Below are 18,726 nucleotides of genomic sequence, written 5' to 3'. Positions count from 1 at the left end.
GTAATTAGTGGGATATTTAAGGAGCAATGGCAAATGTTGCAATAGCCTAAAAGTGGAATTTTTTTTCCTGTCGAGGAGTTGGATTGTTTGTGTCGCAACAATCTCTTGAACGGTGCCTCATGCATATAACAAAATAAAGTATTTAAAAAAAAATTAATACTTATGGTGGGTCACCATTATTTCTTCTGTAATTTCTAACCCACAAATATGTATATTAAAAGGATGTACTGTTGTAAGCAAATGCACTGATTTGGGTTTCAATCAACAACAGTATCATCGAACATGCCTTGGTTTTTAATTTAAAGAAGAAACATCCAGTTTGGTTGGAACCTCAGGAAGTGAAAAGGACTGTAATACAGCTTTTACTATATCAAAGAACCATTTGTTCAACAATTTTTGTTTTATGTGTTTCAGTAGGGTTCGAACAAAACTTCAGAACTTAAAACGCTTTAGAACTTAAAGAGCCTCTGACTCTTATATTCCAGGTTTTGAGCTGTTACTGACCCTACTTCCCTCACTGGCCGGAATTGTATTTTCCACTCCCTATCTTTACATGCACATTTACCCAAAAGGATTAAACTTGGATATTCAGAACTTCAAAATCCCAGAAGACTTGGTTTGTTTCTGCTCCAATTAATAGAACATAATAGGTTTTAAAAGTTTGTGGGGTGGGGTAGATTTGGATGTGTCTGTGACCCTATTCAGGAAATGGTGTCGGGAGTTAGTCTTTTTAAAAAAAAAGACTTTCATCATTTAATCTCAAACTAAATTCTGCAGTAAAAGTAGCGTGTTATGGGGATGTTGGTATTGTGTGTCCTTTGTCTCATTTTGTCATTTCAAAGTGAAAATGATTCCAGCTGGGATTCCGTAGGGCTCAGTACTAGATCCCTTGCTTTTTGTGGTATACATCAATGATTTAGACTTGAATGTAGGGGCTATGATTAAGAAGTTTGCAGATGCTTAAAAATTGGCCATGTGGTTGATGACGACGAAAGCTGTAGACTGCAGGAAAATATCAATGGACTGGTCAGATGGGCAGAACAGTGGCAAATAGAATTTAATCCAGAGAAGTGTGAGGTAATGAATTTGGGGTGAGCTAGCAAGGCAAGGGAATACACATTAATTGGTAGGACACTGAAGTGTAGAGTAACAGTGGGACCTTGGAGTGCATGTCCACAGATTCCTGAAGGTGGCATGACAGGTAGATCAGGTGGTTAAGAAGGCATTTGGGATACTTGCCTTTATTAGCCAAGGCATAGAATATAAGAGCAGGGAGGTTATGCTTGAACTGTATAATACACTAGTTAGGCCACAGCTAGAGTACTGCGTGCAGTTATGGTCACCACATTACAGGAAAGATGTGATTGCACTGGAGGGTACAGAGGAGATTTACGAGGATGTTGCCTGGACTGGAGAATTTTAGCTATGAGGAAAGATTGGATATGCTGTGGATGTTTTCTTTGGAACAGAGGAGGCTAAGGGGAGACTTAATTGAGGTGTATAAATCCATGAAGGGCCTTGATAGAGTGGATAGGAAGAACCTTTTTCCCTTAGCAGAGGGGTCAATAACCAGGGCGTATAGATTTCAAGTAATTAGGAGAAGGTCTAGAGGGGATTTGAGGAGAATTTTTGGTGAACTCACTACCTGAAAGAGTGGTAGAGGCAGAAACCCTCATAGGATTTTAAAAAGTACTTGGCTATGTATTTGAATTGCTACAAGGCTACGGACCAAGAGCTGGAAAGCGGGATTAGGATGGATAGCTCTTTGTTGGCCTGCACAGACATGATCTCCTGTGCTGTAAATTTCTATCATTCTATGGGACATGTCATCCAACAAGTCAAGGTATTGATATTGACAGTGGATTTTTAAAAAATAAATTAGAGGGCACAGTATTTTTCAGTTAAATACTTTGAATAATGTGGAGATAATTTATTGCCCAGAATATGGTGCTCCCTAGTCATACAAGCTATTTGGATGCACAACATTCATGCACACAGAATTGGTTCAATCCAGGGCATATAGCCCATATGGTGTGGAGCAGTAGAAGATTGTGATAGAGTGTGTGTGTGTGTGTGTGTGTGTGTGTGTGTGCGCGCGCACGCGCATGAGCATGTATAACCGGCACAGGCATGATGGGCCGAATGGCCTCCTATGCTGTATCATTCTATGATGTGTAAATTTTGAGTGGTTAATTGCTGAGTCATTCTACTGTCAGTAAAAGTGCTGTGATGTTTGTCAAGTTGGGATGGAAGGGGTTGCAAGTTTATAACACCTGTTTCCAATGTTTGAAATGAGTTACAGAAGCTGCAGACCAAAATATCATTGAGCGGTTCCAATTAAAACAGATTATATTGCAATTTTCCCATACTCCAGAAACATGTAGACTTGTTGGCATAAGTGCAGATGTAAGCTGGCACGAATAGGACAAACTTTTTGTCAATCACAAGAAGAGCACAACAGTATGAAGTTTTTTCCCCATCACATGCTGTCATCCTTTCAGATGTGGAGCAGGAGGGCCATTTAACTTTAAGAAATCTCCCAAGGTGAAAACATCATAAACTAGTCTGACATGATATTAGGGCTTTACATACTTGCCTATTAGTGGAAGATTATTATGCTGAGTATCATTATACAGACTTGCACATTCTGAATGCTCCAGCAATCCTGTTTCAACAAATGATGATTAACTTTACACTTGACCTTCTGCAACAGCGTGTCTCAAAGTTCTGCAGGTGGAAGAAGCAGTATGACCATATTCCCCTCTGATTTTTTGAATTGATAGGAGAATGTTGGGGTCTGCTGCAGAAATTCTTCTGTCCCTAGATTAAATAGCAGCAGCTTTTGTGCTGCGACAGTCATAACTAAGATTGACAGCTCAGTGCATCCCCTTTTTTTTGAAGAGGATAAACTTTTTGGCATGGAGTGGATCATTCTTTCAACCACTAGTCTGCTTGGCTTTGGGATGTACTGAGTCCTGCGGCAGAGCTAAATTATAGTCTATCAAACATGACGACAATATTCCCTATAATGGTGAGGCAAATAATTGGTCCTGATCATGTTTGTCTGAGTATTACGCAATATTTACAGCACAGAAACAGGCCATTCGACCCAACAGGTCCATGTGTTTATGCTCCACACAAGCCTCCTCCCACCCTTCTTCCAACCCCATCAACATAGCCTTCTCTTCCTTTCTCCTTCATGTGTTTATCTAGCTTCCCCTTAAATGCATCTATGCTATTCACCTCAACTGCTCCATTTGGTAGCGAATTCCACATTCTAACCACGCTCTGGGTAAAGAAGTTTCTCCTGAATTCCCTGTTGAATTTATTAGTGACTATCTTATATTTATGGCCCCTAGTTCTGGTCTCCGCCCAAAATGGAAACATCTTCTCTACGTTCACTCTATCGAACCTTTTCATGGTCTGTCAGGGCATCCCTCAGTCTTCCCTTTTCTAGAGAGAAGAGCACAAGCCTGTTCAATATTTCCTGATCGGTATAACCTCTCAGTTCTGGTATCAGTCTAGTTAATCATTTTTTGACCTTCTCCAGTGCCTCTCTATCCTTTTTATAATATGGAGACCAGAACTGTTGTGTGGTCTAGCTAAGGTTCTATATGTTTAACATAGCTTCTCTACTTTTCAATTCTATCCCTCTAGAAATGAACCCCGGTGCTTTGTTTGCTTTAAAAAAAAAATTACTTTATTAATGTGCTGCAACTTTGTGATATGTGTGTCTGTACCCCCACATCTCTCTCTTCCTCTACCTCATTTAGACATTTATTTTCCAAGGAGTATGTGGCCTCCTTATTCTTCCTATCAAAATGTACTACCCCATACTTGCCAATATTGAAGTTCATTTGCCGATTACAAACCCATTCTGCAAGTTTATTAATGTCTTCCTCCACTTTATCGCAGTCCTCCTCTGTATTAACTACACCGCCGCCCACACCCCCCCAAAATTTTGGGTTATCCACAAACTTTGAAACGATACTTCTGATTCCCGAGTCCAAATGGATTATGTAAATGGTGAACAACACTGTTCCCAGTACTGATCCTTGTGGAAAACCACTTCCCATCATTTGCTAATCTGAGTAACTACCTTTAGCCTCTGTGCTCTGTTTGGTAGCCAGCTTACTCTCCATTCTGCTGCTTGTCCCCTGACTATACATGTTCTGACTTTAGTCAATAGTCTACTATGCTGTACCTTATCGAAGGCTTTTTGGAAATCTAAATAGTTTACATCTACTGCATTACCCTTGCCCTTAGTATAAATCAGTTAAGGAGCTGAATGTTTGTAACGGAGAAGTTTTCAACACCTACAATCTAGATGGGTGGGCAACTTGTTTGTACAGCTTGACAGTAACTCGATCTTCAGGGCAATGAAGATAATGCATTTATTATCCAAATCTGTCAGTACCTGCCTGCAGTGATTTCAGTTACCGTTTGTCTTTCAAATGGGGATGCTACTTGGGGCAGCTGTTTAATGATGACTGAATAAACCAAATTCTGTTTTCATTGCATGAGATTCTGGTATTTCTCAGATTACATTCCACAATTCCATCCGTTTACAGTTAAGTAGACTGATTTACAAATGGTAAATCAGTCAATTTCTGTTTTTATTATGTAGATTCTGGGGGATCATCTTCTGGGATTCTACGACAACAGCCATTTTGTCGAATGGTGCCATATAAACAAATAAAGCATCATTTAAAAAAAAAAATGACATCCACCAGTTCATTGATAAAGATAAGGTGCATAATGGTGCCAAACACAAATGTTAACTTTACCTTCCCCTCTCCATAGCTGCTGCCTGTCCCGCTGAGTGTTTCAGCATATTCCCTTTTTATTTCACACTTCCCAAAGGGACTTTATGCAGATGTTGTGATAAGACAATGAACAAGTATTCATTTGTAACCTAATGTTTGTCTCCTCCTGAGCAGGTTGCTTATCTAGTACATTAGCTCATCACTTGCAGTAAAAATTACATTTGTGGTATAACTTAAGGATTTTTAACATTCCAAAGACAATTTTGTTTAATACTTAATTACACCTTTTCACAGCATCAGATTAGATGTGTAGATTATTAACATTTGTACTGATTTTTAAAAAAAATCCCAGCACAGTCCCAATTCCTCAATGTTTATCTTGCACAGTCTTTCTATTCACTACTCAGTAACTTTTGTATGGCATTTTCTTTGAATGTCTCCAGAAGAAATCTAACTCTTTTATCTCTCGTTGGCAAACACCAGTTTAGCACAGCAAACCACATTAGTTGTGTGATCATTTTAACTGTTCTACCCGCCTGTGTGACTGGAGCAGTGTGGAGTGGGATGAGGGTCGGTAGGAGTTCTAGTAGATCCATAAAAATAAATGTTACTGAAGGACTTGAGAAAGGCGTAATAAAGTAAAATAAACTTGTTATAAAATGAGATTTTAAAAATTGCGGAGGAAAATTTTACTGAAAAGATTGTGACATTTTATTATTGTGGAGTTTTACATATGATTCTATATGTTTTACACATGCAGATTTAGTTCAGTAGATCCAACCTGACAGCAGTACAGTCCCAAGTGAACTCAGCCCGAGTTAGAATTTGCAACACTGCTAGCTTTGTTGCGTGTTTAAGGTCAATCATTTAGTAGCAGCTTACTCAGTCATGTCTGGAGACAGGATTTTTTTCTGGGCGTTCAAAAGTGATTGGTACAAAAGCACAACATTATATTAAATTGGGTCAGCAGAACCTATAATTTTTGTTGAAATAGAAGCCTGTAATTTCATGTTGTTAAGACTCCCTTGTTCTCTTGAGCTTAAAATAAGACACTATGTTGGAGAGCTACCATGGAAGAACATGTCTGTGCATGCATATGAGAGCAACTGTGCCATGAATGTCTACAACCTTTTGGAACACAAACAAGTGGAGGAATAGTGTGTCTTTACTTAAGCTGTGGAATTGCTGATTATTAAATAGGGTAAGGGTTAACTTTGAGAGCCGATTTTTGAGACTTGCAGAATTTGTAGCACCATGTGATTTTGTTGAGTAGAAGAAACTACATTCTCCTTAGGGTGGCCAATTTATTGTAATGTCTCCATTTTGAGGGATTGCAGCTCCATAGAACTAAAGTTGCGTTTTGTATTAATGTTCACAGAAGTGTTCTTCCTATTTATCGCCTGAATTTTCCTTCAGCCTTGAAATCAGTCATAAAAGTTTGAGACACGTCAGCTTTTGCAGTTGCTGCACCAGTACAAATTTTCCATGTCCCACAACAGTGGATTGCTTTTTAAGATCTATTTGTCCTGTTGGTGAGTGTGATAACTGTAGTCTCCTTTTCTGTTTTGAGGTGAAATGCCAACTGGCAGAGAACTGACATTTCCCAAGTAAGTTGGGGAAATAGGCACCGCTGGAACTCGCTCGCACATGAGCGGAACATACATGAACAACTGTTCTCTTGTACCGTTCTAATTGGTACGAATCAGTCACACAACTGGTTGAGGATTTCAGTTTTCCTTTACCTTTTTATTTTTCTGGACCATTTGTTGCATTCTATTTGCAGTGCTATTCAGGTTAATCCTTTGTGTAGGGTGAATCATACCTGAGTTTATCATCTCTGATTCTCTGGGATGCGTTTTAAAAATATTTGGTTCATTTTTGAAAAGGAAACTTTCCTCGGTGATCACCAGAATCGAGGTCTAGCTGCTTACAACTCAAACTCCTTTTTTAAAGAACAATGCTTTTGTCTTTGGATCTCTGGAGCTGTCATTAAAGACCTTAAATGCATTAAAATCACACGTAACATGTTGTGAAGGATGATATTTGAAATAGGCACTGCTGGAACTTTCCTGAAAACCTGAAAGAAGGTATTTTATGTCGAATTTCCACTCTAATGGCATCATGAGGGTTAAGGAAAATACTCAATTGGTACCACTTCATGATGTCAGTGAAGAGGGAATTTTGCAGAAAATGTTTGCCTAGTAGTTTAAACACATAAAACAAAGGAACACTAGGACAGGGAGTAGCAGTGAGTGTTTTATCTACTTTTATATGCAACATTTAGGATTATATGCAACAATTCTGTAGAATACGCAGTGCTTCTAAACGTTCAGTGATAAAGGGAATTAATTTGTAAATGGTGCAGTTGATTAGATACTGCCCTTCCACCTCTAGCTATGAAATCAGCACCCAACCCATTCTGTTGGCTGTAAGAGTTCTATGTGAAATGAGTTTAGGCTATCTCAAACTAGTTTCTGTTCAGCAAGGACCCATGATTTGCCAATGGGATTGATCACTTATAGGTCACAAGGATGGCTGGTGAAGGACATAGAGATTTACTTTGCACTTAACACTGTCACTGAATTCAGTGCAGACTGGGACGTAATCGACTTCCTACTTTTCATCCTTTCTCCAGAGTAGAAATCACTGCCGTTGATGAGCATAAAATGTCATTTTTTTTTTTTTAAACTTTTAATGGTGACTGGATTCCACAGCACAACATTTTGTTCAAATACTTGAAAACTTGTTCCAATCTACAGTATGTTTGCCTGTGATTAGCACTTAATTTTGGGCGAATGATCTGTGCTCCATGTTTGATCGTTGCTTTATGGTTGATGCAAGTCTTTGAAATATGGGGTAGGTTTGGGCAGTTCTGCAGCTCTTTCTTTTCTGACTAGATGTTTTTGGTTTGATAATAGTTCAATGTCTTTGATAAATAGAGAATATAGCCCTTAAATGTGTTGTCGCCTCCCAAATCTGTGCCCATTTTTCCCGTAGTTCCATGTTTGAACCTCTCTGATCAGGTTTCATAAGAACATAAGAAATAGGAACAGGAGTAGGCCATACGGCCCCTCGAGCTTGCTCCGCCATTCAATAAGATCATGGGTGATCTGATCATGGACTCAGTTCCACTTCCCTGCCCACTCCCCATAACCCCTTATCCCCTTATCGTTGAAGAAACTGTCTCTCTTTCTGTCGTAAATTTATTCAATGTACCAGCTTCCACAGCTCTCTGAGGCAGCGAATTCCACAAATTTACAACCCTCAGGAGAAATTTCTCCTCATCTCAGTTTTAAATGGACGGCCCCTTATTCTAAGATCATGCCCTCTAGTTCTCGCCTCCCCCATCAGTGGAAACATCCTCTCTGCATCCACCTTGTCAAGCCTCTTCATAATCATGTACGTTTCGATAAGATCACCTCTCATTCTTCTGAACTCCAATGAGTAGAGGCCCAAACTACTCGACCTTTCCTCATAAGTCAACCTCCTCATCCTTGGAATCAACCTAGTGAACCTTCTCTGAACTGCCTTCAAAGCAAGTATATTCTTTTGTAAATATGGAAACCAAAACTGCACGCAGTATTCCAGGTGTGGCATCACCAATACCCTGTATAGCTGTAGCAAGACTTCCCTGCTTTTATATTCCATCCCTTTGCAACAAAGGCCAAGATTCCATTGGCTTTCCTGATCACTTGCTGTACCTGCGTACTATCCGTTTGTATTACATGCACAAGTACCCCCAGGTCCTGCTGTACTGCAGCACTTTGCAATCTTTCTCCATTTAAATAATAGCTTGCACTTTGGCAGAAAAAAATCAAAGAGAACGACCTCATACTTTCCAACATTATACTCCATCTGCCAAATTTTGCCCACTCACTTAGCCTGTCTATATCCTTTTGCAGAATTTTTGTGCCCTCCTCACACATTGCTTTTCCTCCCATCTTTGTATCATCGGCAAACTTGGCTACGTTACACTCGGTCCCTTCTTCCAAGTCGTTAATATAGATTGTAAATAGTTGGGGTCCCAGCACTGATCCCTGCGCCACCCTACTAGTTACTGGTTGCCAACTCAAGAATGAACCATTTTCCGTCCCTCCCGTAGCACAGAAACGGTCCTAATCAAAAAGCAAATAGCATTTCCTGTGACTGTGACTATTGCTTCTCATTCGTCTTGTAGCTTTTGACATGGTTGACTGCACCATCGTTCTCCAATGCCTCTTCTCCGTTATCCAGCTGAGTGGGACTGCGCTTGCCTGGTTCCACTCTTGCCTATTCAGGCGTAGCCAGAGAATCTCCTGCAATGGCTTCTCTTCCCAGCCCCGCACCGATCCCTTTGGAGTCCTCCAAGGATCTATCCTTGGGGCCCCTCCTATTTACACATTCCACGTGTACGCTGATGACATCAGGCTTTATCTCACCACCTCCTCTCTCGACCTCTCCACGGACACTGTGCTGCCTGACTTCTTGTCTAACATCCAGTCTTAAATGTGAAGAAATTTTATCCATCATTAAACATTGGGAAGACCAACGCCAGTGTCTCCGGACCCTGCCACAAACTCCATTCCCTAGCCCTCCATCCCCTCCCTGGCCGCTATCTCTGGCTGAACTGGACTATTCACAATCTCGGCATCCTATTTGACCCTAAGCTGAGCTTCTGACCCCATATCCTCCCCATCATAAAAACTGCTTACTTTCACCTCTAATATGACCTGTCTCCACCCAAGTTGCTGAAACCCTCATCCATGCTTTTGTTGCCTCCAGATTCCACTATTCCAATCTCCCCTTGCTGGCATCCCATCTTACACCCTGTATAAGCTTGAGATCATCCAAAACTCTGCTGCCTGTATCCTAACTTGCACCAAGTCCTGTTCACCCATCATGACATGTCATGTCACCCCTGTGCTCGCTGACCGACATTGGCTCCCAATCCACCAACACCTCGGTGTTAAAATTTTCATCCTCATGTTCTAATCCCTCCATTACCTTGTGTGGAGGATCGACACCAACATGGACAGTTGCACCAGAAGGGCTTTTTCCATTTTGTATTATGGATACCCTGCTGTATTTGCTGTCGTAGCTCACAAATGAAGAACGGCAATTCGATTGAGGTACTGAAGGGTGAGCAGCTCTGTGGACTTGAACCCAGCAAGTAACTGGTGCCTTTGATGGAGGAAAGGGGGCGAAAATAAGCAAGGGAAAAAAATGGAGCACTTTTCTTTGTCAGACAGTGACCCTGTTCCAGTTTATAATGCAATGGAATGAGTGTTGTCACCATTTAAAAGGCATGTCATTTCAAGGAACATTTCAAGAGTTGCTGCCATAGTCTCCCCTCATAATTGGCATCTCCTTGAGGTTGAGATGGCTCCAAGATGACATGTCTGGAGATGGAAATTTGGAACTAAGTCAACCCACTTCAGCTGGTGCAGTCATCCAACACAAGAACCAAGCAGGACCTCAATATTGGGCACTGTTGACGTTTGACTAGCTAATCTGGTTTATGAATGGTTGACCAAAAAAACTCTCTTGATATTACTCGGGTTTAATCTACTCATTGTCCTTCTGATAATACTGGGTTTAAAATCCCAGGTAGTCCAGTAAGGACTCTCCTCATCCTGAGATGCTGATACCATAATCTCTAGTTCAGTAGCCCCCCAAAAATTCTATGATCTTAGATGGAATGTACACTAAAGCAGAAGAATATAAGGCACGAATGTGATCCATGTAACTAAAATATTAACATATCTAATTGCAAAATCCTAGCCTTGTTTACAGTTCACTGTGTGAAAAGCTGTATAAGGATCAATCCATAATTGTCACGTAAAATGTTTTTTTTGCTCACACCCCTCCAAAATATGTAATTGTCGTAAGTTATTTATATGTAACGAATAACCCCTCTGAGCTCTCTGTAGTTTTGTGAAAACAAATAACCATTATAGACCTACCCTAATGCTATAATTCTGATTTTGCATGGTTCCCAAAGCCAGCATTTGTGAGACTGAAGTCAATTAGCTTTGTAATATGATCTACATGTCTCCATAGTAAACATGTTGATGCACAAGTTATCTAACATGTACTGATTTTATTTAGGGCAATGTTTTTGTATCTTTTTCAACTGAGGTCAGTACTAAACCAGAACTATGTTTTTGTTGCTGCTGAGTGTTTGTTTGAAAAGGGAAAAGGTCTTTAATTTAGGCTCAACTCGGTTGTTTGGCTTTTGCATACTTAATTTTGATTGTTGACCGGTTATTCACAGATTCAAGTTCCAGGCAACATGCAAGATAATTATGTCAGCTGTGGCTCAGTGTGTAGCATTCTCCTCTCTGAGTCACAAGGTTGTGGGTTCAAGTCCCATTCCAGAGAATTGAGCGCACAAATTTAGGCTGACGCTCCAGTGCAGTGCTGAGGGAGTGCTTCGGTTAGGATGTTAAAACGAGGTCCTGCCTGTTCCTAAGGTGGCATAAAAAATTCACTATTGCGAAGATGAGCAGTGGAGTTATGCCCGGAGTCCTGGCCAATATTTATCCCTCAAATCAACATCACTAAAAACAGATAATCTGGTCATTATCACATTGCTGTTTGTGGAAGCTTGCTGTGCGTAAATTGGCTGTAGCAATTCCTACATTACAAGTACCATACTTCACAACTACTTCATTGGTTGTAAAGCACTTTGGGACATATTGAGGTCGTGAAAGTCTGTCTTTAATTAAAACTGAAGTAACGTTTTGATGGGGTAGAGGGTGAATTTTCGTTCATCAAAGCAAGGCAGCTCAGTGACATGGGAATAGCACCCGTCGCCGGCCTCGAGCACACCCAAGTGACTGGTAGCGCTGCCAGCTGCTGAATGAAGTTCGCCACACTGTTCCTGAACTGTGCCTTAATAACCCTGCTCTCAAAAATGCCCCTTACTGCACTAATGTGCATTTTCTCCCCCAACATCCACACTTGCCATCGTTCTGGCAATGTGCCTTTCTTAATGGTGAGAGCAGACTAACCGGTTATGTTGGAGAGAGGCAGTAACAAGACTCCGAGGCTGTGATTGAAGCCACAGTCTGAGAGAAAATGGTTAGTGCAATCTTTGCCTCCCTTCCTCCCTTTTCGCCTCGCCCTCATTTAAGAGCTGCTTTTTGCGAAATTGCTTTTTAATATTTTAAGTGACTTTTCATTGTGCACAATTTGGGGTGCCGTAGCTTTGAAAGGGTTAGTAATATTTCTGCAGCAATTTTGCTAGATAGCAATCAATCAAATTGGGTATGCATGCTAATTTTTGGCTAATATTTTTTCTGTCAGTTATCTTCTTAAATGGAACTGCCTTTCTGGTGTGAGCTAATTTCAAATTAATGTCTATTGTCTGCCTGTACGATAATTCAGCTTCTTGCATTGTGTCTTGTGCCTTGTTTATGGTTGCAGAAAGAATCTTGAGTTCCAAAATTGTTTTTTTTGAATTGGTACAGTGTTATTTAAGCATTGTGGTGGGAGGGGAAGAGAGAAAAACCACCAAACGTGTCAGTGCATGTGAAGTTTAACAAATATACTTTTTAAAAAAAAAAAATCTGGTTTTCATTTATGCACTGTAATTGAAGGCACCTAAGTAAAGAGCTGCAGAGGTGGGAGTTGCTGAAGCTAGCCAAAAACTTCCATATACTGCAGTGAAAAAGGCTAGCCATTGTGTTGCAAGATTTTCCAAAACCAGTTATTGAAGTTAGCAATTCTATAGGGCCTCGTTCTGGCAAGTTCATTTCAAAACCCGTACCATCACCTGAGACCAGTAACATAGAGAGTGACTTGTCTATGAAGCACTACTATGTTCACGCAGATGGTGCTGTACTGAAGGGTACTCCTAGACCACAAGGCTAAAATGGTTTCTGCGGCAGTCGGTAATGTTGATGGGCTGAGGAATGATTTTTAGAAACCATTTCAATCTGATGGGGTCACTTTGGGTTCACATTGATCATCCTTGTAAAACGTCCTACCAGAGTGGCTCTGGGTGCACGTGAAGATGCCAAATGGCGAGTCTGGATGCTAACATGGACTAGTGAGTAAACTGACGATACTACTACAACTATATGTTTCAAATAATACTGTAATTAAATATTTTATGCGGAGAGTACTTTCTGTAGCCTGTCTTTCCACTTTGAACTCCTTAGCATGCAAGTTTGTCACAGCAAAAGGCATTTACTGTAACGTACATATAAATTATATAAGTGGTTGGTATTTAATTAAATAGCTTATGTTCATACAAGCACAATTTTAAATTGAAGCAGTATCTGCATTAGTGAAAAGCTGGGAAGGAGTTTCCTCGCGATGCTGAAGAATGATTTGAGGCAGGGAGTGTTCTGGCTTACAAAGTCATTTGAGAGTTGGGGGGAAAAAAATAGAGGTGATACTTTCCTGAATTAAATCCCATTTGACTCGTCCTGGCATTTGTAGTTTTTAAAAGTGTGATCCTTTGATTTGCTCTTGCAAATAAAATTAAAGTTGGCAAAGTCTGATTCCATAAAGTGGAAACCTCTAGTCCTGTTTAACAATGATATCTATCTATCAGTGCTTGGCTGCTAATCACCTGCTCTTAACTATTCTGAAGATGGCTGAAAGAAAGTTTTAAATGCAGACATTTTCAAAATGGAAGTGACTTCAAGCTGGAGAAGGTGGAGTGCATAATGGGATTACGGCATAAAATTATACGTCGGGTGTTATTGCAGATGCAAAGTATAGCAGGGGTGCAATTTATGGAGGAAACTATCGTGACTGCTTAAAAATAACCCCATCAACAAAAAACACAATCTAAAAACTGATTTCTTTGATTGTAACTACAATTAGTGTTTTGCAAACCTATGGGCATATTTGAACAGCACACGGCTGTAAAAAAAAAAAATTTAAGAAGTAATTTTTTCCCAGGTGTAGCATAGAGGGTCTTTTTTAACTTTTCTGGATGAAGAGATTTTCCTCCCATTCAATTAACATGCAGTTCCCTTTAAGTGAACAACAAACAGAAAGCGTGTATTCCTATTGTACTGAAATAATTGAGATTGTTGCAGCAATAATAGAAAAAGGGATCATTGCTGAAGTAACCTTGATGAGAGCAACGATATTGTCAGTGGAAGAAGGAAAATTTACAAATGTAAGCAAATCATAAAAGTAAGGATCAGGTTACTAATGCATTGGTCTCGGTTCTGTTTGCACTGGGTTGCACACTTAATGGCAATAGTACTGCTTGCTAATGCATTCTGACATTCTTCAGTCCCAGACCTCTGCAATGGCACCACTTGTTGGTTCCAACTGTATTAATAACACATGTCTGGACAGTAGGTGAAGTGAACTGGTTTTAAGTATTCGGATATGCAAATCTAAACTGACTAGCTGGATGGCTAGCTTTATTTTATTTACTTTTTTAAAATTCATCCATTACTATGTTAAGTTGTGGCAGGACATAATTGTCCCAGTATGTTACAAAGCAAACTTTGATGTCATTCTTTTGGAGCCAAATATAAATTATTCCAGCTGTGGTGAGAATGTTATTAGACCAAAGCTGTTGAAGTCCGGATTTAATATGAAGTTTGGCTTCCCAGAGAAGATCTCTCTGTTCAATAACCTTTGTCCTTCATATGACTGCTTAGTATGGTCTTTGGGTCTCAAGTGTAAGCTATCCTGACTTGTAGTAGTCAGTGAATTGATGCGAACCTATATGGGGGATAAACGTTTTATAATTGTAGTGGATTTTATGTTACAGAATGCCATAGCCTTCAGGACTGCTCAGCACTCAAGAAGTTCATGCATTTAATGGAACCTGAGTTTTACAGACGAAAGATCCAAACTGACCTGATTTCTGGGGACGTGCACTGGGTATGGTATTTCATTAACTTGATTATTACTCTAGCTGCTGTCAATTACTTATCCATTTCAAAAATCCTTGCTCATGCCTTGTGTACATATTTGAATACAGTGATAAATTCAAGATCCTCCATAGACAAATATTGCGCTCTCCTGTAGATTTTTTGATTTTAAGAACACTTTTTTTTAACGTAAAAAAGGGCTCACCTTTGAAGTGGGCTGAATATAATATGATTGACCAGTCGTTGCCATCGCCATCTTGAAGTTTATATCTTTCCAACAGAGTTTATTTAAGCTGTCTTATTTGGGTGAGATTGCAAGTTCAACATGCTCCTAACTTACCCCCACCCCCAAACAGAAGTTGGCGGGGCTAAGATGACCGATTTTAAACTCTTAATAGCTTGGAGGCTACATGTTGTTTAAAAAGGTTAAAACCAAAGTTTGTCGCGATCAGTTGTGGTTTCTCGGCAGTGTTAATTGTTTGGCCAAGGGGCAGTCTTTGAGGAATTGTAGGGTGCATCAACCTTTCACCAAGATCTCCACACATCTTCTGTTGCATTGGCTGATAGGCCTGCCATCTGTGGGTTCATATGTTGAAGAATATAAAGATCACGTAAAGATAAATGTACTAGATTCTTAATCCTTTTACATTTCCGCTTTGGAGCTGCAAAATAATTCCCATTACATCTTCCTACCGATCACATTCTGGAGTGATTCTATCAGAAATAGACTCTCTTCAGTCATTTCAGCCAACATTTTTAACTCGTTTAAATTGTTCTCATATTGCAACTAGAGTATATTATAAACAATCATAGCTGGTGGATAGTAAATATGAGGCTAAAGATTAATCTCCGCGTTCATATAACATCCTTAAGCTACTCAGACCATACTTCTGGACTTTGTCTAGGTCCGAAAGATAAATAATTGCCTTATTACTTGCTCCTCGCCATCTGTAATTGTGTATGTTCTTCACCTAGAAAAATAACTAGCCCATCAAGATTATCAGTTTAAATATAAACTTTTTCATTCTGTTATCTGTTTGGATACATGGTAGTGCTAGTTTAACTACATCATGCACAATGCTGGTTTTGGGTCGTCCTCATTCTCTTTCATCTCTCTTTCCCCCCCCACCCTCCAAAAGCCCCCAATGCATGACTGAAGACAAATGGAATCCTGTCATAATCAATCCAATCACCATTCTATAGATCCTACTTGTTGTCACCTAATCTCGTGTATTGTGTTGATCAGATGTTTCCTTAAAAAAAAAAATGACAAGTAATAGTCTTTAAACATGTAGTAAGTGGGAAGGAGTTGGACTGGTATCTGGCTCAGATGATGTTCGGAAGGCAGTTAAGTGAAATTCCAGGTTTATGATCTCTAAGCTACTTGATTGAACTCCAGCCTTTTACTCATTGCCAGGTATTTGTTCTATATTTAAAAATCTGAGTTCATGTTTGGATGAGTAACTTAAATTCAAGACATGACATTTAAAATTGCTTGTACTTGTCCCTTTTGGTTTACTATTTAACACGAGTATAATAGCTCATAATGGGCTAGCACTGTACCCATGGTGCTAATGTTTAATGTGAACAAACGTTGATATTAGTGCATGTATAAAAATCAAAACTGAATGTTGGACATTTGCAGTATGAACAGAAAATGTTTGAAATATGCAGCAGTACTGAATGGGAAAGGTTTGATGATTTGGGTATATGCCTTGAAGGGCCATGCTTGAAATGTTCACTTATCCTGATTGACCTGCTTTCAATCCAGCAGTTTTCCTTTGATTATCAATAAAAAGTGCAGTTTAAATTACTTTCTAAAATAATTAAGCATGTGGAATTCTTTTAAAGGTTCTTTAGATCTCTTTTATGTGAGTGGTTATTATTGAAGTAATGTTGCACAACGTTTCTGGAAGATTTGTAATCGCAAAATGCTGTAACGTTGGCACCTTTTTAAACGAGATTGTATGCTTTTAAATCCTTACCCAATCGTTGCAAGAATCATTTCGGTTATGAAATGAAGATTAGATGTTCTGCATGATTGTGTTTTTATTTTTTCTCAATAAAAACTTAAAATAGTTGCCCCTATTTATACAAAAGCAAAATACTGCAGATGCTGCAAATCTGAAATAACAGAAAATGCTGGCAATACTCAACAGGCCAGATAGCATCTGTGGAGAGAGAAACCGAATTAACCATTTCAGGTCAATGACCTTTTGTCAGAACTAATGAAAGGTCATTGACCTGAAACTCTAACTCTGTTTTTCTCTCCACTGATGCTGCCTGACCTGTTGAGTATTTCCAGCATTTTCTGGCCTTATTTATCGTTAAGCAGTCTAAATTAGTGAGAAAAAAATCATTTTTAACACTTCTATCGATTGTATTGATTTGATAATCACCGGTAAACATTCTTGCTGGCCAATAGCCTGAAATAAGGATATTGGCAAGAAAGAAATTACATTTTTATGCATGTCTTTGGAAGTTGTCATACTGCTTCTCAGCCAATTATTTCTTTTGAATTGTAGTTACAGTTGCTATGTAGGCAAATCAATATATCAAAGGAATGCAGTCTATGAAGGCACCCCAGCAGCCTTATACATGGCCATCTATCCAGATGTGCATCCTTCATTCCTTCCCTTCTACATGCAATGGCTGACTCCCCAATCAGTTCTGCCATCTTCATGAAGGGTGATGTAGTGCTCACCCTGGGGTCCCAACACCCATTCTACTTTATTGCAAACAATGAGCGGAGGGAATGTTGGGCAATTCCTACCTGTGTTGTTTAAGCATCCAAGATTGGATTATGTTGTGAGGTTGGTGTTCTAAAACACAGCAAGCCTGCTGTGTGGTATTGTTTTCAAATGAGAAATTAGTTAAAAAATATTGGCGGAAAGATAATTTACATTTTAAAGGCAATTATTGTACTCTAATAGTGCTGGTGACTTGTATATATTTGGGTGAATGTTAGATCTGCATTGTTTTAAAAAAAGCATTTTCAATCAGACTGAGGAACATGTGAACTGTTGGCTCAGTATTTTCCTTGAGGGGTTTATCTGCAGTTTTAGATGTTTATATATTCCAAATATTGCAAGGATTTGGGTTCCTTTTATTACATTTACACTTGGTAATAATTACATTAGTGCACTGTAGAAATGCTTGGCATTGCATATTTTCCTCTGAGGGCATGGCCTGGCAGCGATGGACATTCAGTTTGTGATATGAATTATCAAATCTCCATGCAGCTATTGTTTCTTGGGATTATTGTGGAATGATGTGCAGTCTGTTCAGGTGCTGGGGCGATAATATTAAACTGTTTACCTGATTCGCTGTTTAGGCCAGCATGATGTAACTAATCTGTGTTGGATCTTCAGACACGCATGAGAATGCTGGATAAGATTTTATTTTGTTGTTGATGGCCAGAATCACTTGAGTTTTTTGCTGCAGTGGCTAGAATTGGTGATTTAGGGTCACAGCAGCCGTAAATGTTCATCTTTTAATGTAACAAGTGTGGTAGAAAACATTCACAAAATCCACACACATTGAACTTTCGATTTAGAGAAATATTGGGATGAGATATAACTGCTGAAATGTTTGTGCAATGTCGAAGCAAGAATATTTAACTTACTCTGTAGTTACAGAACTAGTCTGATGCTTTTTCTTTTTTCCCCTGCCACTTTTCTCTCCACACTGCCCCCGCTCCCCCTCCCCTACCGCCACCTAGCAAAGTTACCTGCATTTCAGGGCTGTGGATGACCACAGAAGTAAATGCCTGCGGCCAGAGTTTGTCTAGTTACATAAGGCTCAAAATTGGCCAGGAGTTGCTTTGTTTTTTTTTGGAGCAACTTGATTTTTCTGGAGTATCTTAAAAATCCCCATTTTGCACATTCAATTTGCGCCAGTGTAAGTGAGTTAGTTAGGATTTTTTTAGTTTAGTTTTTCAAAAGGGGGTGTTTGTTATCAGCCACCTATGCCCATTTGGCCATTTAGGCCACTTTGGACAGCTAATCGTTACTCCAAACTAACTTAAGCCAGCGTATGTGGCCTCACAAAAAAACCCTTGCGGAGAGTTAAGAAATCAGGTAGGCACGTCAGAGGCCAGCAGAACTTAATGACTTGACTAAAGAATGTGA

At 39.5% G+C, this 18,726-nt stretch overlaps 1 protein-coding gene across 7 annotated transcripts in view; it reads left to right on the top strand.

Annotated features, from left to right (window-relative positions):
* LOC139277623 (nuclear receptor coactivator 3-like) overlaps window positions 1–18,726 on the top strand; it is a 210,518-nt gene that overhangs the window by 65,955 nt on the left and 125,837 nt on the right. For all 7 annotated transcript variants that reach the window (XM_070896338.1, XM_070896341.1, XM_070896337.1 and 4 more), the window contains exon 2: window positions 14,494–14,606. The gene's annotated coding sequence lies outside the window, so the exon portion shown is untranslated. The remainder of the gene's footprint in view (window positions 1–14,493; window positions 14,607–18,726) is intronic.

The sequence above is a fragment of the Pristiophorus japonicus genome, chromosome 12 (assembly GCF_044704955.1).
Source record: "Pristiophorus japonicus isolate sPriJap1 chromosome 12, sPriJap1.hap1, whole genome shotgun sequence".
NCBI classification, from domain to species: domain Eukaryota; kingdom Metazoa; phylum Chordata; class Chondrichthyes; family Pristiophoridae; genus Pristiophorus; species Pristiophorus japonicus.
The sequence above is the reverse complement of the archived record's forward strand: the minus strand, read 5'-3'. Positions and strand labels throughout refer to the sequence as shown.